The following is a 20,128-nucleotide window of genomic DNA, read 5'->3' as shown; positions in this document are numbered from 1 at the left end:
TCATCATTCCAAGGCTTTAGACACCAATTCTGAGCTCTGTAAGCATGAACTCTTAATATTTCAAAGCACAGTCCCGTGAAAACGCCACCGGAGGTACCCGGAGACATAAATATTACCAGTATTTGCGTCATTTCACAACTTTCCACTAGAAACCTCCGTGATTGAATACGACAGTAAATGTAGTAAGAATCTATTTAAGTGTACTTGAGGTGTTTCTTACACGTTGTTAGTCCTTTCTGGGAACTATCATTGTGTATTTTAACAGTTTTACCAAAATTAGACAGTTTGCTTAGAAGTATTTACCGGAATCGTCACCATTTTAACTGATTCACACAAAAAAACGCCAAAGCCAATCCTCGTTAATTGTAAACAGAAACACTATTCTCGTCATTCCAAGGCGTTAGACACCAATTCTGAGCTCAGTAAGCATGAAGTCTTAATATTTCAAAGCACAGTCCCGTGAAAACGCCACCGGAAGTACCCGGAGACGTAAATATTACCGGTATTTTCGTCATTTCACAGCTTTCCACTGGAAACCTCCGTGATTGAATAGGACAGTAAATATAGTAAGAATGTATTTAGGTGTACTTGAGGTGTTTCTTACACGTTCTTAATCATTTCTGGGAACTATCATTGTGTATTTTAACAGTTTTACCAAAATTAGACAGTTTGCTTAGAAGTATTTACCAGAATCGTCATCATTTTAACTGATTCACACAAAAAAACGCCAAAGCCAATCCTCCTTAATTGTAAAGAGAAAAAATATTCTCGTCATTCCAAGGCTTCAGACACGAATTCTGAGCTCTGTAAGCATGAACTCTTAATTTTTCAAAGCACAGTCCCGTGAAAACGCCACTGGAAGTACCCGGAGACATAAATATTACCAGTATTTGCGTCATTTCACTGGAAACCTCCGTGACTGAATACGACGGTAAATGTAGTAAGAATCTATTTAAGTGTACTTGAGGTGTTTCTTACACATTGTTAGTCCTTTCTGGGAACTATCATTGTGTATTTTAACAGTTTTACCAAAATTAGACAGTTTGCTTAGAAGTATTTACCGGAATCGTCACCATTTTAACTGATTCACACAAAAAAACGCCAAAGCCAATCCTCCTTAATTGTAAAGAGAAACAATATTCTCATCATTCCAAGGCTTTAGACACCAATTCTGAGCTCGGTAAGCATGAACTCTTAATATTTCAAAGCACAGTCCCGTGAAAACGCCACCGGAAGTACCCGGAGATGTAAATATTACCAGTATTTGCGTCATTTCACAGCTTTTCACTGGAAACCTCCGTGACTGAATATCACAGTAAATGTAGTAAGACTCTATTTACGTGTACTTGAGGTGTTTCTTACACGTTCTTAATCATTTCTGGGAACTATCATTGTGTATTTTAACAGTTTTACCAAAATTAGAGAGTTTGCTTAGAAGTATTTACCAGAATTGTCACCATTTTAACTGATTCACACAAAAAAAACGCCAAAGCCAATCCTCCTTAATTGTAAACAAAAACACTATTCTCGTCATTCCAAGGCTTTAGACACCAATTCTGAGCTATGTAAGCATGAACTCTTAATATTTCAAAGCACAGTCCCGTGAAAACGCCACCGGAAGTATCCGGAGACGTAAATATTACCAGTATTTGCGTCATTTCACAGCTTTCCACTAGAAACCTCCGTGATTGAATACGACAGTAAATGTAGTAAGAATCTATTTAAGTGTACTTGAGGTGTTTCTTACACGTTGTTAGTCCTTTCTGGGAACTATCATTGTGTATTTTAACAGTTTTACCAAAATTAGACAGTTTGCTTAGAAGTATTTCCCGGAATCGTCACCATTTTAACTGATTCACACAAAAAAACGCCAAAGCCAATCCTCCCTAATTGTAAAGAGAAAAAATATTCTCGTCATTCCAAGGCTTCAGACACCAATTCTGAGCTCTGTAAGCATGAACTCTTAATTTTTCAAAGCACAGTCCCGTGAAAACGCCACCGGAAGTACCCGGAGACGTAAATGTTACCAGTATTTGCGTCATTTCACAGCTTTCCACTGGAAACCTCCGTGACTGAATGAGACAGTAAATGTAGTAAGACTCTATTTATGTGTACTTGAGGTGTTTCTTACACGTTCTTAGTCATTTCTGGGAACTATCATTGTGTATTTTAACAGTTTCACCAAAATTAGAGAGTTTGCTTAGAAATATTTACCGGAATTGTCACCATTTTAACTGATTCACACAAAAAAAACGCCAAAGCCAATCCTCCTTAATTGTAAACAAAAACACTATTCTCGTCATTCCAAGGCTTTAGACACCAATTCTGAGCTCTGTAAGCATGAACTCTTAATATTTCAAAGCACAGTCCCGTGAAAACGCCACCGGAAGTACCCGGAGACGTAAATATTACCAGTATTTGCGTCATTTCACAGCTTTCCACTAGAAACCTCCGTGATTGAATACGACAGTAAATGTAGTAAGAATCTATTTAAGTGTACTTGAGGTGTTTCTTACACGTTGTTAGTCCTTTCTGGGAACTATCATTGTGTATTTTAACAGTTTTACCAAAATTAGACAGTTTGCTTAGAAGTATTTACCGGAATAGTCACCATTTTAACTGATTCACACAAAAAAACGCCAAAGCCAATCCTCGTTAATTGTAAACAGAAACACTATTCTCGTCATTCCAAGGCGTTAGACACCAATTCTGAGCTCTGTAAGCATGAAGTCTTAATATTTCAAAGCACAGTCCCGTGAAAACGCCACCGGAAGTACCCGGAGACGTAAATATTACCAGTATTTGCGTCATTGCACGGTCTTTCACTGGAAACCTCCGTGACTGAATGAGACAGTAAATGTAGTAAGACTCTATTTACGTGTACTTGAGGTGTTTCTTACACGTTCTTAGTCATTTCTGGGAACTATCATTGTGTATTTTAACAGTTTCACCAAAATTAGAGAGTTTGCTTAGAAGTATTTACCGGAATCGTCACCATTTTAACTGATTCACACAAAAAAACGCCAAAGCCAATCCTCCTTAATTGTAAAGAGAAAAAATATTCTCGTCATTCCAAGGCTTCAGACACCAATTCTGAGCTCTGTAAGCATGAACTCTTAATTTTTCAAAGCACAGTCCCGTGAAAACGCCACCGGAAGTACCCGGAGACGTAAATGTTACCAGTATTTGCGTCATTTCACAGCTTTCCACTGGAAACCTCCGTGACTGAATGAGACAGTAAATGTAGTAAGACTCTATTTATGTGTACTTGAGGTGTTTCTTACACGTTCTTAGTCCTTTCTGGGAACTATCATTGTGTATTTTAACAGTTTCACCAAAATTAGAGAGTTTGCTTAGAAGTATTTACCGGAATCGTCACCATTTTAACTGATTCACACAAAAAAACGCCAAAGCCAATCCTCCTTAATTGTAAAGAGAAACAATATTCTCATCATTCCAAGGCTTTAGACACCAATTCTGAGCTCTGTAAGCATGAACTCTTAATATTTCAAAGCACAGTCCCGTGAAAACGCCACCCGAGGTACCCGGAGACATAAATATTACCAGTATTTGCGTCATTTCACAACTTTCCACTAGAAACCTCCGTGATTGAATACGACAGTAAATGTAGTAAGAATCTATTTAAGTGTTTCTTACACGTTGTTAGTCCTTTCTGGGAACTATCATTGTGTATTTTAACAGTTTTACCAAAATTAGACAGTTTGCTTAGAAGTATTTACTGGAATCGTCACCATTTTAACTGATTCACACAAAAAAACGCCAAAGCCAATCCTCCTTAATTGTAAAGAGAAACAATATTCTCATCATTCCAAGGCTTTAGACACCAATTCTGAGCTCTGTAAGCATGAACACTTAATTTGTCAAAGCACAGTCCCGTGAAAACGCCACCGGAAGTACCCGGAGACATAAATATTACCATTATTTGCCTCTTTCACAGCTTTCCACTGGAAACCTCCGTGACTGAATAGGACAGTAAATGTAGTAAGACTCTACGTGTACTTCAGGTGTTTCTTACACGTTCTTAATCATTTCTGGGAACTATCATTGTGTATTTTAACAGTTTTACCAAAATTAGAAAGTTTGCTTAGAAGTATTTACCGGAATTGTCACCATTTTAACTGATTCACACAAAAAAAACGCCAAAGCCAATCCTCCTTAATTGTAAACAAAAACACTATTCTCGTCATTCCAAGGCTTTAGACACCAATTCTGAGCTCTGTAAGCATGAACTCTTAATATTTCAAAGCACAGTCCCGTGAAAACGCCACCGGAAGTACCCGGAGACGTAAATATTACCAGTATTTGCGTCATTTCACAGCTTTCCACTAGAAACCTCCGTGATTGAATACGACAGTAAATGTAGTAAGAATCTATTTAAGTGTACTTGAGGTGTTTCTTACACGTTGTTAGTCCTTTCTGGGAACTATCATTGTGTATTTTAACAGTTTTACCAAAATTAGAGAGTTTGCTTAGAAGTATTTACCGGAATAGTCACCATTTTAACTGATTCACACAAAAAAACGCCAAAGCCAATCCTCGTTAATTGTAAACAGAAACACTATTCTCGTCATTCCAAGGCGTTAGACACCAATTCTGAGCTCTGTAAGCATGAAGTCTTAATATTTCAAAGCACAGTCCCGTGAAAACGCCACCGGAAGTACCCGGAGACGTAAATATTACCAGTATTTGCGTCATTGCACGGTCTTTCCCTGGAAACCTCCGTGACTGAATACAACAGTAAATGTAGTAAGACTCTATTTACGTGTACTTGAGGTGTTTCTTACACGTTCTTAATCATTTCTGGGAACTATCATTGTGTATTTTAACAGTTTTACCAAAATTAGAGAGTTTGCTTAGAAGTATTTACCGGAATCGTCACCATTTTAACTGATTCACACAAAAAAATATCGCCAAAGCCAATCCTCCTTAATTGAAAGAGAAACAATATTCTCATCATTCCAAGGCTTTAGACACCAATTCTGAGCTCTGTAAGCATGAACTCTTAATATTTCAAAGCACAGTCCCGTGAAAACGCCACCGGAAGTACCCGGAGATGTAAATATTACCAGTATTTGCGTCATTTCACAGCTTTCCACTAGAAACCTCCGTGATTGAATACAACAGTAAATGTAGTAAGAATCTATTTAAGTGTACTTGAGGTGTTTCTTACACGTTGTTAGTCCTTTCTGGGAACTATCATTGTGTATTTTAACAGTTTTACCAAAGTTAGACAGTTTGCTTAGAAGTATTTACCGGAATAGTCACCATTTTAACTGATTCACACAAAAAAACGCCAAAGCCAATCCTCCTGAATTGTAAAGAGAAAAAATATTCTCGTCATTCCAAGGCTTCAGACACCAATTCTGAGCTCTGTAAGCATGAACTCTTAATATTTCAAAGCACAGTCCGGTGAAAACGCCACCGGAATTACCCGGAGACATAAATATTACCAGTATTTGCGTCATTTCACAGCTTTCCATTAGAAACCTCCGTGATTGAATATGACAGTAAATGTAGTAAGAATCTATTTAAGTGTACTTGAGGTGTTTCTTACACGTTGTTAGTCCTTTCTGGGAACTATCATTGTGTATTTTAACAGTTTTACCAAAATTAGACAGTTTGCTTAGAAGTATTTACCGGAATAGTCACCATTTTAACTGATTCACACAAAAAAACGCCAAAGCCAATCCTCGTTAATTGTAAACAGAAACACTATTCTCGTCATTCCAAGGCGTTAGACACCAATTCTGAGCTCTGTAAGCATGAAGTCTTAATATTTCAAAGCACAGTCCCGTGAAAACGCCACCGGAAGTACCCGGAGACGTAAATATTACCAGTATTTGCGTCATTGCACGGTTTTTCACTGGAAACCTCCGTGACTGAATACGACAGTAAATGTAGTAAGACTCTATTTACGTGTACTTGAGGTGTTTCTTACACGTTCTTAATCATTTCTGGGAACTATCATTGTGTATTTTAACAGTTTTACCAAAATTAGAGAGTTTGCTTAGAAGTATTTACCGGATTCGTCACCATTTTAACTGATTCACACAAAAAAAACGCCAAAGCCAATCCTCCTTAATTGAAAGAGAAAAAATATTCTCATCATTCCAAGGCTTTAGACACCAATTGTGAGCTCTGTAAGCATGAACTCTTAAAATTTCAAAGCACAGTCCCGTGAAAACGCCACCGGAAGTACCCGGAGACATAAATATTACCAGTATTTGCGTCATTTCACAGCTTTCCACTAGAAACCTCCGTGATTGAATACAACAGTAAATGTAGTAAGAATCTATTTAAGTGTACTTGAGGTGTTTCTTACACGTTGTTAGTCCTTTCTGAGAACTATCATTGTGTATTTTAACAGTTTTACCAAAATTAGAGAGTTTGCTTAGAAGTATTTACCGGAATTGTCACCATTTTAACTGATTCACACAAAAAAAAACGCCAAAGCCAATCCTTCTTAATTGTAAACAAAAACACTATTCTCGTCATTCCAAGGCTTTAGACACCAATTCTGAGCTCTGTAAGCATGAACTCTTAATATTTCAAAGCACAGTCCCGTGAAAACGCCACCGGAAGTACCCGGAGATGTAAATATTACCAGTATTTGCGTCATTTCACAGCTTTCCACTAGAAACCTCCGTGATTGAATACAACAGTAAATGTAGTAAGAATCTATTTAAGTGTACTTGAGGTGTTTCTTAAACGTTGTTAGTCCTTTCTGGGAACTATCATTGTGTATTTTAACAGTTTTACCAAAGTTAGACAGTTTGCTTAGAAGTATTTACCGGAATAGTCACCATTTTAACTGATTCACACAAAAAAACGCCAAAGCCAATCCTCCTTAATTGTAAAGAGAAAAAATATTCTCGTCATTCCAAGGCTTCAGACACCAATTCTGAGCTCTGTAAGCATGAACTCTTCATATTTCAAAGCACAGTCCGGTGAAAACGCCACCGGAATTACCCGGAGACATAAATATTACCAGTATTTGCGTCATTTCACAGCTTTCCACTAGAAACCTCCGTGATTGAATATGACAGTAAATGTAGTAAGAATCTATTTAAGTGTACTTGAGGTGTTTCTTACACGTTGTTAGTCCTTTCTGGGAACTATCATTGTGTATTTTAACAGTTTTACCAAAATTAGACAGTTTGCTTAGAAGTATTTGCCGGAATAGTCACCATTTTAACTGATTCACACAAAAAAACGCCAAAGCCAATCCTCGTTAATTGTAAACAGAAACACTATTCTCGTCATTCCAAGGCGTTAGACACCAATTCTGAGCTCTGTAAGCATGTAGTCTTAATATTTCAAAGCACAGTCCCGTGAAAACGCCACCGGAAGTACCCGGAGACGTAAATATTACCAGTATTTGCGTCATTGCACGGTCTTTCACTGGAAACCTCCGTGACTGAATACGACAGTAAATGTAGTAAGACTCTATTTACGTGTACTTGAGGTGTTTCTTACACGTTCTTAATCATTTCTGGGAACTATCATTGTGTATTTTAACAGTTTTACCAAAATTAGAGAGATTGCTTAGAAGTATTTACCGGAGTCGTCACCATTTTAACTGATTCACACAAAAAAAAAGCCAAAGCCAATCCTCCTTAATTGAAAGAGAAACAATATTCTCATCATTCCAAGGCTTTAGACACCAATTCTGAGCTCTGTAAGCATGAACTCTTAATATTTCAAAGCACAGTCCCGTGAAAACGCCACCGGAAGTACCCGGAGATGTAAATATTACCAGTATTTGCGTCATTTCACAGCTTTCCACTAGAAACCTCCGTGATTGAATACAACAGTAAATGTAGTAAGAATCTATTTAAGTGTACTTGAGGTGTTTCTTACACGTTGTTAGTCCTTTCTGGGAACTATCATTGTGTATTTTAACAGTTTTACCAAAGTTAGACAGTTTGCTTAGAAGTATTTACCGGAATAGTCACCATTTTAACTGATTCACACAAAAAAACGCCAAAGCCAATCCTCCTGAATTGTAAAGAGAAAAAATATTCTCGTCATTCCAAGGCTTCAGACACCAATTCTGAGCTCTGTAAGCATGAACTCTTAATATTTCAAAGCACAGTCCGGTGAAAACGCCACCGGAATTACCCGGAGACATAAATATTACCAGTATTTGCGTCATTTCACAGCTTTCCATTAGAAACCTCCGTGATTGAATATGACAGTAAATGTAGTAAGAATCTATTTAAGTGTACTTGAGGTGTTTCTTACACGTTGTTAGTCCTTTCTGGGAACTATCATTGTGTATTTTAACAGTTTTACCAAAATTAGACAGTTTGCTTAGAAGTATTTACCGGAATAGTCACCATTTTAACTGATTCACACAAAAAAACGCCAAAGCCAATCCTCGTTAATTGTAAACAGAAACACTATTCTCGTCATTCCAAGGCGTTAGACACCAATTCTGAGCTCTGTAAGCATGAAGTCTTAATATTTCAAAGCACAGTCCCGTGAAAACGCCACCGGAAGTACCCGGAGACGTAAATATTACCAGTATTTGCGTCATTGCACGGTTTTTCACTGGAAACCTCCGTGACTGAATACGACAGTAAATGTAGTAAGACTCTATTTACGTGTACTTGAGGTGTTTCTTACACGTTCTTAATCATTTCTGGGAACTATCATTGTGTATTTTAACAGTTTTACCAAAATTAGAGAGTTTGCTTAGAAGTATTTACCGGATTCGTCACCATTTTAACTGATTCACACAAAAAAAACGCCAAAGCCAATCCTCCTTAATTGAAAGAGAAAAAATATTCTCATCATTCCAAGGCTTTAGACACCAATTGTGAGCTCTGTAAGCATGAACTCTTAAAATTTCAAAGCACAGTCCCGTGAAAACGCCACCGGAAGTACCCGGAGACATAAATATTACCAGTATTTGCGTCATTTCACAGCTTTCCACTAGAAACCTCCGTGATTGAATACAACAGTAAATGTAGTAAGAATCTATTTAAGTGTACTTGAGGTGTTTCTTACACGTTGTTAGTCCTTTCTGAGAACTATCATTGTGTATTTTAACAGTTTTACCAAAATTAGAGAGTTTGCTTAGAAGTATTTACCGGAATTGTCACCATTTTAACTGATTCACACAAAAAAAAACGCCAAAGCCAATCCTTCTTAATTGTAAACAAAAACACTATTCTCGTCATTCCAAGGCTTTAGACACCAATTCTGAGCTCTGTAAGCATGAACTCTTAATATTTCAAAGCACAGTCCCGTGAAAACGCCACCGGAAGTACCCGGAGATGTAAATATTACCAGTATTTGCGTCATTTCACAGCTTTCCACTAGAAACCTCCGTGATTGAATACAACAGTAAATGTAGTAAGAATCTATTTAAGTGTACTTGAGGTGTTTCTTAAACGTTGTTAGTCCTTTCTGGGAACTATCATTGTGTATTTTAACAGTTTTACCAAAGTTAGACAGTTTGCTTAGAAGTATTTACCGGAATAGTCACCATTTTAACTGATTCACACAAAAAAACGCCAAAGCCAATCCTCCTTAATTGTAAAGAGAAAAAATATTCTCGTCATTCCAAGGCTTCAGACACCAATTCTGAGCTCTGTAAGCATGAACTCTTCATATTTCAAAGCACAGTCCGGTGAAAACGCCACCGGAATTACCCGGAGACATAAATATTACCAGTATTTGCGTCATTTCACAGCTTTCCACTAGAAACCTCCGTGATTGAATATGACAGTAAATGTAGTAAGAATCTATTTAAGTGTACTTGAGGTGTTTCTTACACGTTGTTAGTCCTTTCTGGGAACTATCATTGTGTATTTTAACAGTTTTACCAAAATTAGACAGTTTGCTTAGAAGTATTTGCCGGAATAGTCACCATTTTAACTGATTCACACAAAAAAACGCCAAAGCCAATCCTCGTTAATTGTAAACAGAAACACTATTCTCGTCATTCCAAGGCGTTAGACACCAATTCTGAGCTCTGTAAGCATGTAGTCTTAATATTTCAAAGCACAGTCCCGTGAAAACGCCACCGGAAGTACCCGGAGACGTAAATATTACCAGTATTTGCGTCATTGCACGGTCTTTCACTGGAAACCTCCGTGACTGAATACGACAGTAAATGTAGTAAGACTCTATTTACGTGTACTTGAGGTGTTTCTTACACGTTCTTAATCATTTCTGGGAACTATCATTGTGTATTTTAACAGTTTTACCAAAATTAGAGAGATTGCTTAGAAGTATTTACCGGAGTCGTCACCATTTTAACTGATTCACACAAAAAAAAAGCCAAAGCCAATCCTCCTTAATTGAAAGAGAAACAATATTCTCATCTTTCCAAGGCTTTAGACACCAATTCTGAGCTCTGTAAGCATGAACTCTTAATATTTCAAAGCACAGTCCCGTGAAAACGCCACCGGAAGTACCCGGAGACATAAATATTACCAGTATTTGCGTCATTTCATAGCTTTCCACTAGAAACCTCCGTGATTGAATACGACAGTAAATGTAGTAAGAATCTATTTAAGTGTTTCTTACACGTTGTTAGTCCTTTCTGAGAACTATCATTGTGTATTTTAACAGTTTTACCAAAATTAGAGAGTTTGCTTAGAAGTATTTACCGGAATCGTCACCATTTTAACTGATTCACACAAAAAAACGCCAAAGCCAATCCTCCTTAATTGTAAAGAGAAACAATACTCTGATCATTCCAAGGCTTTAGACACCAATTCTGAGCTCGGTAAGCATGAACTCTTAATATTTCAAAGCACAGTCCCGTGAAAACGCCACCGGAAGTACCCGGAGATGTAAATATTACCAGTATTTGCGTCATTTCACAGCTTTTCACTGGAAACCTCCGTGACTGAATACGACAGTAAATGTAGTAAGACTCTATTTACGTGTACTTGAGGTGTTTCTAACACGTTCTTAATCATTTCTGGGAACTATCATTGTGTATTTTAACAGTTTTACCAAAATTAGAAAGTTTGCTTAGAAGTATTTACCGGAATTGTCACCATTTTAACTGATTCACACCAAAAAAAACGCCAAAGCCAATCCTCCTTAATTGTAAAAAAAACACTATTCTCGTCATTCCAAGGCTTTAGACACCAATTCTGAGCTCTGTAAGCATGAACTCTTAATTTTTCAAAGCACAGTCCCGTGAAAACGCCACCGGAAGTACCCTGAGACGTAAATATTACCAGTATTTGCGTCATTTCACAGCTTTCCACTGGAAACCTCCGTGACTGAATAGGACAGTAAATGTAGTAAGACTCTATTTACGTGTACTTGAGGTGTTTCTTACACGTTCTTAGTCATTTCTGGGAACTATCATTGTGTATTTTAACAGTTTTACCAAAATTAGACAGTTTGCTTAGAAGTATTTACCGGAATCGTCACCATTTTAACTGATTCACACAAAAAAACGCCAAAGCCAATCCTCGTTAATTGTAAACAGAAACACTATTCTCGTCATTCCAAGGCGTTAGACACCAATTCTGAGCTCAGTAAGCATGAAGTCTTAATATTTCAAAGCACAGTCCCGTGAAAACGCCACCGGAAGTACCCGGAGACGTAAATATTACCGGTATTTTCGTCATTTCACAGCTTTCCACTGGAAACCTCCGTGATTGAATAGGACAGTAAATATAGTAAGAATGTATTTAGGTGTACTTTAGGTGTTTCTTACAAGTTCTTAATCATTTCTGGGAACTATCATTGTGTATTTTAACAGTTTTACCAAAATTAGACAGTTTGCTTAGAAGTATTTACCAGAATCGTCATCATTTTAACTGATTCACACAAAAAAACGCCAAAGCCAATCCTCCTTAATTGTAAAGAGAAAAAATATTCTCGTCATTCCAAGGCTTCAGACACGAATTCTGAGCTCTGTAAGCATGAACTCTTAATTTTTCAAAGCACAGTCCCGTGAAAACGCCACCGGAAGTACCCGGAGACATAAATATTACCAGTATTTGCGTCATTTCACCGGAAACCTCCGTGACTGAATACGACGGTAAATGTAGTAAGAATCTATTTAAGTGTACTTGAGGTGTTTCTTACACGTTGTTAGTCCTTTCTGGGAACTATCATTGTGTATTTTAACAGTTTTACCAAAATTAGACAGTTTGCTTAGAAGTATTTACCGGAATCGTCACCATTTTAACTGATTCACACAAAAAAACGCCAAAGCCAATCCTCCTTAATTGTAAAGAGAAAAAATATTCTCATCATTCCAAGGCTTTAGACACCAATTCTGAGCTCGGTAAGCATGAACTCTTAATATTTCAAAGCACAGTCCCGTGAAAACGCCACCGGAAGTACCCGGAGATGTAAATATTACCAGTATTTGCATCATTTCACAGCTTTTCACTGGAAACCTCCGTGACTGAATATGACAGTAAATGTAGTAAGACTCTATTTACGTGTAATTGAGGTGTTTCTTACACGTTCTTAATCATTTCTGGGAACTATCATTGTGTATTTTAACAGTTTTACCAAAATTAGAGAGTTTGCTTAGAAGTATTTACCAGAATTGTCACCATTTTAACTGATTCACACAAAAAAAACGCCAAAGCCAATCCTCCTTAATTGTAAACAAAAACACTATTCTCGTCATTCCAAGGGTTTAGACACCAATTCTGAGCTCGGTAAGCATGAACTCTTAATATTTCAAAGCACAGTCCCGTGAAAACGCCACCGGAAGTATCCGGAGACGTAAATATTACCAGTATTTGCGTCATTTCACAGCTTTCCACTAGAAACCTCCGTGATTGAATACGACAGTAAATGTAGTAAGAATCTATTTAAGTGTACTTGAGGTGTTTCTTACACGTTGTTAGTCCTTTCTGGGAACTATCATTGTGTATTTTAACAGTTTTACCAAAATTAGACAGTTTGCTTAGAAGTATTTACCGGAATCGTCACCATTTTAACTGATTCACACAAAAAAACGCCAAAGCCAATCCTCCCTAATTGTAAAGAGAAAAAATATTCTCGTCATTCCAAGGCTTCAGACACCAATTCTGAGCTCTGTAAGCATGTAGTCTTAATATTTCAAAGCACAGTCCCGTGAAAACGCCACCGGAAGTACCCGGAGACGTAAATATTACCAGTATTTGCGTCATTGCACGGTCTTTCACTGGAAACCTCCGTGACTGAATACGACAGTAAATGTAGTAAGACTCTATTTACGTGTACTTGAGGTGTTTCTTACACGTTCTTAATCATTTCTGGGAACTATCATTGTGTATTTTAACAGTTTTACCAAAATTAGAGAGATTGCTTAGAAGTATTTACCGGAATCGTCACCATTTTAACTGATTCACACAAAAAAAAAGCCAAAGCCAATCCTCCTTAATTGAAAGAGAAACAATATTCTCATCTTTCCAAGGCTTTAGACACCAATTCTGAGCTCTGTAAGCATGAACTCTTAATATTTCAAAGCACAGTCCCGTGAAAACGCCACCGGAAGTACCCGGAGACATAAATATTACCAGTATTTGCGTCATTTCATAGCTTTCCACTAGAAACCTCCGTGATTGAATACGACAGTAAATGTAGTAAGAATCTATTTAAGTGTTTCTTACACGTTGTTAGTCCTTTCTGAGAACTATCATTGTGTATTTTAACAGTTTTACCAAAATTAGAGAGTTTGCTTAGAAGTATTTACCGGAATCGTCACCATTTTAACTGATTCACACAAAAAAACGCCAAAGCCAATCCTCCTTAATTGTAAAGAGAAACAATACTCTGATCATTCCAAGGCTTTAGACACCAATTCTGAGCTCGGTAAGCATGAACTCTTAATATTTCAAAGCACAGTCCCGTGAAAACGCCACCGGAAGTACCCGGAGATGTAAATATTACCAGTATTTGCGTCATTTCACAGCTTTTCACTGGAAACCTCCGTGACTGAATACGACAGTAAATGTAGTAAGACTCTATTTACGTGTACTTGAGGTGTTTCTAACACGTTCTTAATCATTTCTGGGAACTATCATTGTGTATTTTAACAGTTTTACCAAAATTAGAAAGTTTGCTTAGAAGTATTTACCGGAATTGTCACCATTTTAACTGATTCACACCAAAAAAAACGCCAAAGCCAATCCTCCTTAATTGTAAAAAAAACACTATTCTCGTCATTCCAAGGCTTTAGACACCAATTCTGAGCTCTGTAAGCATGAACTCTTAATTTTTCAAAGCACAGTCCCGTGAAAACGCCACCGGAAGTACCCGGAGACGTAAATATTACCAGTATTTGCGTCATTTCACAGCTTTCCACTGGAAACCTCCGTGACTGAATAGGACAGTAAATGTAGTAAGACTCTATTTACGTGTACTTGAGGTGTTTCTTACACGTTCTTAGTCATTTCTGGGAACTATCATTGTGTATTTTAACAGTTTTACCAAAATTAGACAGTTTGCTTAGAAGTATTTACCGGAATCGTCACCATTTTAACTGATTCACACAAAAAAACGCCAAAGCCAATCCTCGTTAATTGTAAACAGAAACACTATTCTCGTCATTCCAAGGCGTTAGACACCAATTCTGAGCTCAGTAAGCATGAAGTCTTAATATTTCAAAGCACAGTCCCGTGAAAACGCCACCGGAAGTACCCGGAGACGTAAATATTACCGGTATTTTCGTCATTTCACAGCTTTCCACTGGAAACCTCCGTGATTGAATAGGACAGTAAATATAGTAAGAATGTATTTAGGTGTACTTTAGGTGTTTCTTACAAGTTCTTAATCATTTCTGGGAACTATCATTGTGTATTTTAACAGTTTTACCAAAATTAGACAGTTTGCTTAGAAGTATTTACCAGAATCGTCATCATTTTAACTGATTCACACAAAAAAACGCCAAAGCCAATCCTCCTTAATTGTAAAGAGAAAAAATATTCTCGTCATTCCAAGGCTTCAGACACGAATTCTGAGCTCTGTAAGCATGAACTCTTAATTTTTCAAAGCACAGTCCCGTGAAAACGCCACCGGAAGTACCCGGAGACATAAATATTACCAGTATTTGCGTCATTTCACCGGAAACCTCCGTGACTGAATACGACGGTAAATGTAGTAAGAATCTATTTAAGTGTACTTGAGGTGTTTCTTACACGTTGTTAGTCCTTTCTGGGAACTATCATTGTGTATTTTAACAGTTTTACCAAAATTAGACAGTTTGCTTAGAAGTATTTACCGGAATCGTCACCATTTTAACTGATTCACACAAAAAAACGCCAAAGCCAATCCTCCTTAATTGTAAAGAGAAACAATATTCTCATCATTCCAAGGCTTTAGACACCAATTCTGAGCTCGGTAAGCATGAACTCTTAATATTTCAAAGCACAGTCCCGTGAAAACGCCACCGGAAGTACCCGGAGATGTAAATATTACCAGTATTTGCGTCATTTCACAGCTTTTCACTGGAAACCTCCGTGACTGAATATGACAGTAAATGTAGTAAGACTCTATTTACGTGTAATTGAGGTGTTTCTTACACGTTCTTAATCATTTCTGGGAACTATCATTGTGTATTTTAACAGTTTTACCAAAATTAGAGAGTTTGCTTAGAAGTATTTACCAGAATTGTCACCATTTTAACTGATTCACACAAAAAAAACGCCAAAGCCAATCCTCCTTAATTGTAAACAAAAACACTATTCTCGTCATTCCAAGGCTTTAGACACCAATTCTGAGCTCTGTAAGCATGAACTCTTAATTTTTCAAAGCACAGTCCCGTGAAAACGCCACCGGAAGTACCCGGAGACGTAAATGTTACCAGTATTTGCGTCATTTCACAGCTTTCCACTGGAAACCTCCGTGACTGAATGAGACAGTAAATGTAGTAAGACTCTATTTATGTGTACTTGATGTGTTTCTTACACGTTCTTAGTCATTTCTGGGAACTATCATTGTGTATTTTAACAGTTTCACCAAAATTAGAGAGTTTGCTTAGAAGTATTTACCGGAATAGTCACCATTTTAACTGATTCACACAAAAAAATATCGCCAAAGCCAATCCTCCTTAATTGAAAGAGAAACAATATTCTCATCATTCCAAGGCTTTAGACACCAATTCTGAGCTCTGTAAGCATGAACTCTTAAAATTTCAAAGCACAGTCCCGTGAAAACGCCACCGGAAGTACCCGGAGACATAAATATTACCAGTATTTGCGTCATTTCACAGCTTTCCACTAGAAACCTCCGTGATTGAATACGACAGTAAATGTAGTAAGAATCTATTTAAGTGTTTCTTACACGTTGTTACTCCTTTCTGAGAACTATCATTGTGTATTTTAACAGTTTTACCAAAATTAGAGAGTTTGCTTAGAAGTATTTACCGGAATTGTCACCATTTTAACTGATTCACACAAAAAAAAACGCCAAAGCCAATCCTCCTTAATTGTAAACAAAAACACTATTCTCGTCATTCCAAGGCTTTAGACACCAATTCTGAGCTCTGTAAGCATGAACTCTTAATATTTCAAAGCACAGTCCCGTGAAAACGCCACCGGAAGTACCCGGAGATGTAAATATTACCAGTATTTGCGTCATTTCACAGCTTTCCACTAGAAACCTCCGTGATTGAATACAACAGTAAATGTAGTAAGAATCTATTTAAGTGTACTTGAGGTGTTTCTTACACGTTGTTACTCCTTTCTGGGAACTATCATTGTGTATTTTAACAGTTTTACCAAAGTTAGACAGTTTGCTTAGAAGTATTTACCGGAATAGTCACCATTTTAACTGATTCACACAAAAAAACGCCAAAGCCAATCCTCCTGAATTGTAAAGAGAAAAAATATTCTCGTCATTCCAAGGCTTCAGACAACAATTCTGAGCTCTGTAAGCATGAACTCTTAATATTTCAAAGCACAGTCCGGTGAAAACGCCACCGGAATTACCCGGAGACATAAATATTACCAGTATTTGCGTCATTTCACAGCTTTCCATTAGAAACCTCCGTGATTGAATATGACAGTAAATGTAGTAAGAATCTATTTAAGTGTACTTGAGGTGTTTCTTACACGTTGTTAGTCCTTTCTGGGAACTATCATTGTGTATTTTAACAGTTTTACCAAAATTAGACAGTTTTCTTAGAAGTATTTGCCGGAATAGTCACCATTTTAACTGATTCACACAAAAAAACGCCAAAGCCAATCCTCGTTAATTGTAAACAGAAACACCATTCTCGTCATTCCAAGGCGTTAGACACCAATTCTGAGCTCTGTAAGCATGAAGTCTTAATATTTCAAAGCACAGTCCCGTGAAAACGCCACCGGAAGTACCCGGAGACGTAAATATTACCAGTATTTGCGTCATTGCACGGTCTTTCACTGGAAACCTCCGTGACTGAATACGACAGTAAATGTAGTAAGACTCTATTTACGTGTACTTGAGGTGTTTCTTACACGTTCTTAATCATTTCTGGGAACTATCATTGTGTATTTTAACAGTTTTACCAAAATTAGAGAGTTTGCTTAGAAGTATTTACCGGAATCGTCACCATTTTAACTGATTCACACAAAAAAAACGCCAAAGCCAATCCTCCTTAATTGAAAGAGAAACAATATTCTCATCATTCCAAGGCTTTAGACACCAATTGTGAGCTCTGTAAGCATGAACTCTTAAAATTTCAAAGCACAGTCCCGTGAAAACGCCACCGGAAGTACCCGGAGACATAAATATTACCAGTATTTGCGTCATTTCACAGCTTTCCACTAGAAACCTCCGTGATTGAATACAACAGTAAATGTAGTAAGAATCTATTTAAGTGTACTTGAGGTGTCTCTTACACGTTGTTAGTCCTTTCTGAGAACTATCATTGTGTATTTTAACAGTTTTACCAAAATTAGAGAGTTTGCTTAGAAGTATTTACCGGAATTGTCACCATTTTAACTGATTCACACAAAAAAAAACGCCAAAGCCAATCCTCCTTAATTGTAAACAAAAACACTATTCTCGTCATTCCAAGGCTTTAGACACCAATTCTGAGCTCTGTAAGCATGAACTCTTAATATTTCAAAGCACAGTCCCGTGAAAACGACACCGGAAGTACCCGGAGATGTAAATATTACCAGTATTTGCGTCATTTCACAGCTTTCCACTAGAAACCTCCGTGATTGAATATGACAGTAAATGTAGTAAGAATCTATTTAAGTGTACTTGAGGTGTTTCTTACACGTTGTTAGTCCTTTCTGGGAACTATCATTGTGTATTTTAACAGTTTTACCAAAATTAGACAGTTTGCTTAGAAGTATTTGCCGGAATAGTCACCATTTTAACTGATTCACACAAAAAAACGCCAAAGCCAATCCTCGTTAATTGTAAACAGAAACACTATTCTCGTCATTCCAAGGCGTTAGACACCAATTCTGAGCTCTGTAAGCATGAACTCTTAATTTTTCAAAGCACAGTCCCGTGAAAACGCCACCGGAAGTACCCGGAGACGTAAATGTTACCAGTATTTGCGCATTTCACAGCTTTCCACTGGAAACCTCCGTGACTGAATGAGACAGTAAATGTAGTAAGACTCTATTTATGTGTACTTGATGTGTTTCTTACACGTTCTTAGTCATTTCTGGGAACTATCATTGTGTATTTTAACAGTTTCACCAAAATTAGAGAGTTTGCTTAGAAGTATTTACCGGAATCGTCACCATTTTAACTGATTCACACAAAAAAATATCGCCAAAGCCAATCCTCCTTAATTGAAAGAGAAACAATATTCTCATCATTCCAAGGCTTTAGACACCAATTCTGAGCTCTGTAAGCATGAACTCTTAATATTTCAAAGCACAGTCCCGTGAAAACGCGACCGGAGGTACCCGGAGACATAAATATTACCAGTATTTGCGTCATTTCACAGCTTTCCACTAGAAACCTCCGTGATTGAATACGACAGTAAATGTAGTAAGAATCTATTTAAGTGTACTTGAGGTGTTTCTTACATGTTGTTAGTCCTTTCTGGGAACTATCATTGTGTATTTTAACAGTTTTACCAAAATTAGAAAGTTTGCTTAGAAGTATTTACCGGAATCGTCACCATTTTAACTGATTCACACAAAAAAACGCCAAAGCCAATCCTCCTTAATTGTAAAGAGAAACAATATTCTCATCATTCCAAGGCTTTAGACACCAATTCTGAGCTCTGTAAGCATGAACTCTTAATATTTCAAAGCACAGTCCCGTGAAAACGCCACCGGAATTACCCGGAGACTTAAATATTACCAGTATTTGCGTCATTTCACAGCTTTCCACTAGAAACCTCCGTGATTGAATACGACAGTAAATGTAGTAAGAATCTATTTAAGTGTTTCTTACACGTTGTTAGTCCTTTCTGGGAACTATCATTGTGTATTTTAACAGTTTTACCAAAATTAGACAGTTTGCTTAGAAGTATTTACCGGAATCGTCACCATTTTAACTGATTCACACAAAAAAACGCCAAAGCCAATCCTCCTTAATTGTAAAGAGAAACAATATTCTCATCATTCCAAGGCTTTAGACACCAATTCTGAGCTCGGTAAGCATGAACTCTTAATATTTCAAAGCACAGTCCCGTGAAAACGCCACCGGAAGTACCCGGAGACGTAAATATTACCAGTATTTGCGTCATTTCACAGTCTTTCACTGGAAACCTCCGTGACTGAATACGACAGTAAATGTGGTAAGACTCTATTTACGTGTACTTGAGGTGTTTCTTACACGTTCTTAGTCATTTCTGGGAACTATCATTGTGTATTTTAACAGTTTTACCAAAATTAGAAAGTTTGCTTAGAAGTATTTACCGGAATCGTCACCATTTTAACTGATTCACACAAAAAAAACGCCAAAGCGAATCCTCCTTAATTGTAAACAAAAACCCTATTCTCGTCATTCCAAGGCTTTAGACACCAATTCTGAGCTCTGTAAGCATGAACTCTTAATATTTCAAAGCACAATCCGGTGAAAACGCCACCGGAATTACCCGGAGACATAAATATTACCAGTATTTGCGTCATTTCACAGCTTTCCACTAGAAACCTCCGTGATTGAATACGACAGTAAATGTAGTAAGAATCTATTTAAGTGTTTCTTACACGTTGTTAGTCCTTTCTGG

Source organism: Myotis daubentonii, chromosome 7 (assembly GCF_963259705.1).
Source record: "Myotis daubentonii chromosome 7, mMyoDau2.1, whole genome shotgun sequence".
Taxonomy (NCBI): domain Eukaryota; kingdom Metazoa; phylum Chordata; class Mammalia; order Chiroptera; family Vespertilionidae; genus Myotis; species Myotis daubentonii.
This window is presented reverse-complemented; position numbering follows the sequence as displayed.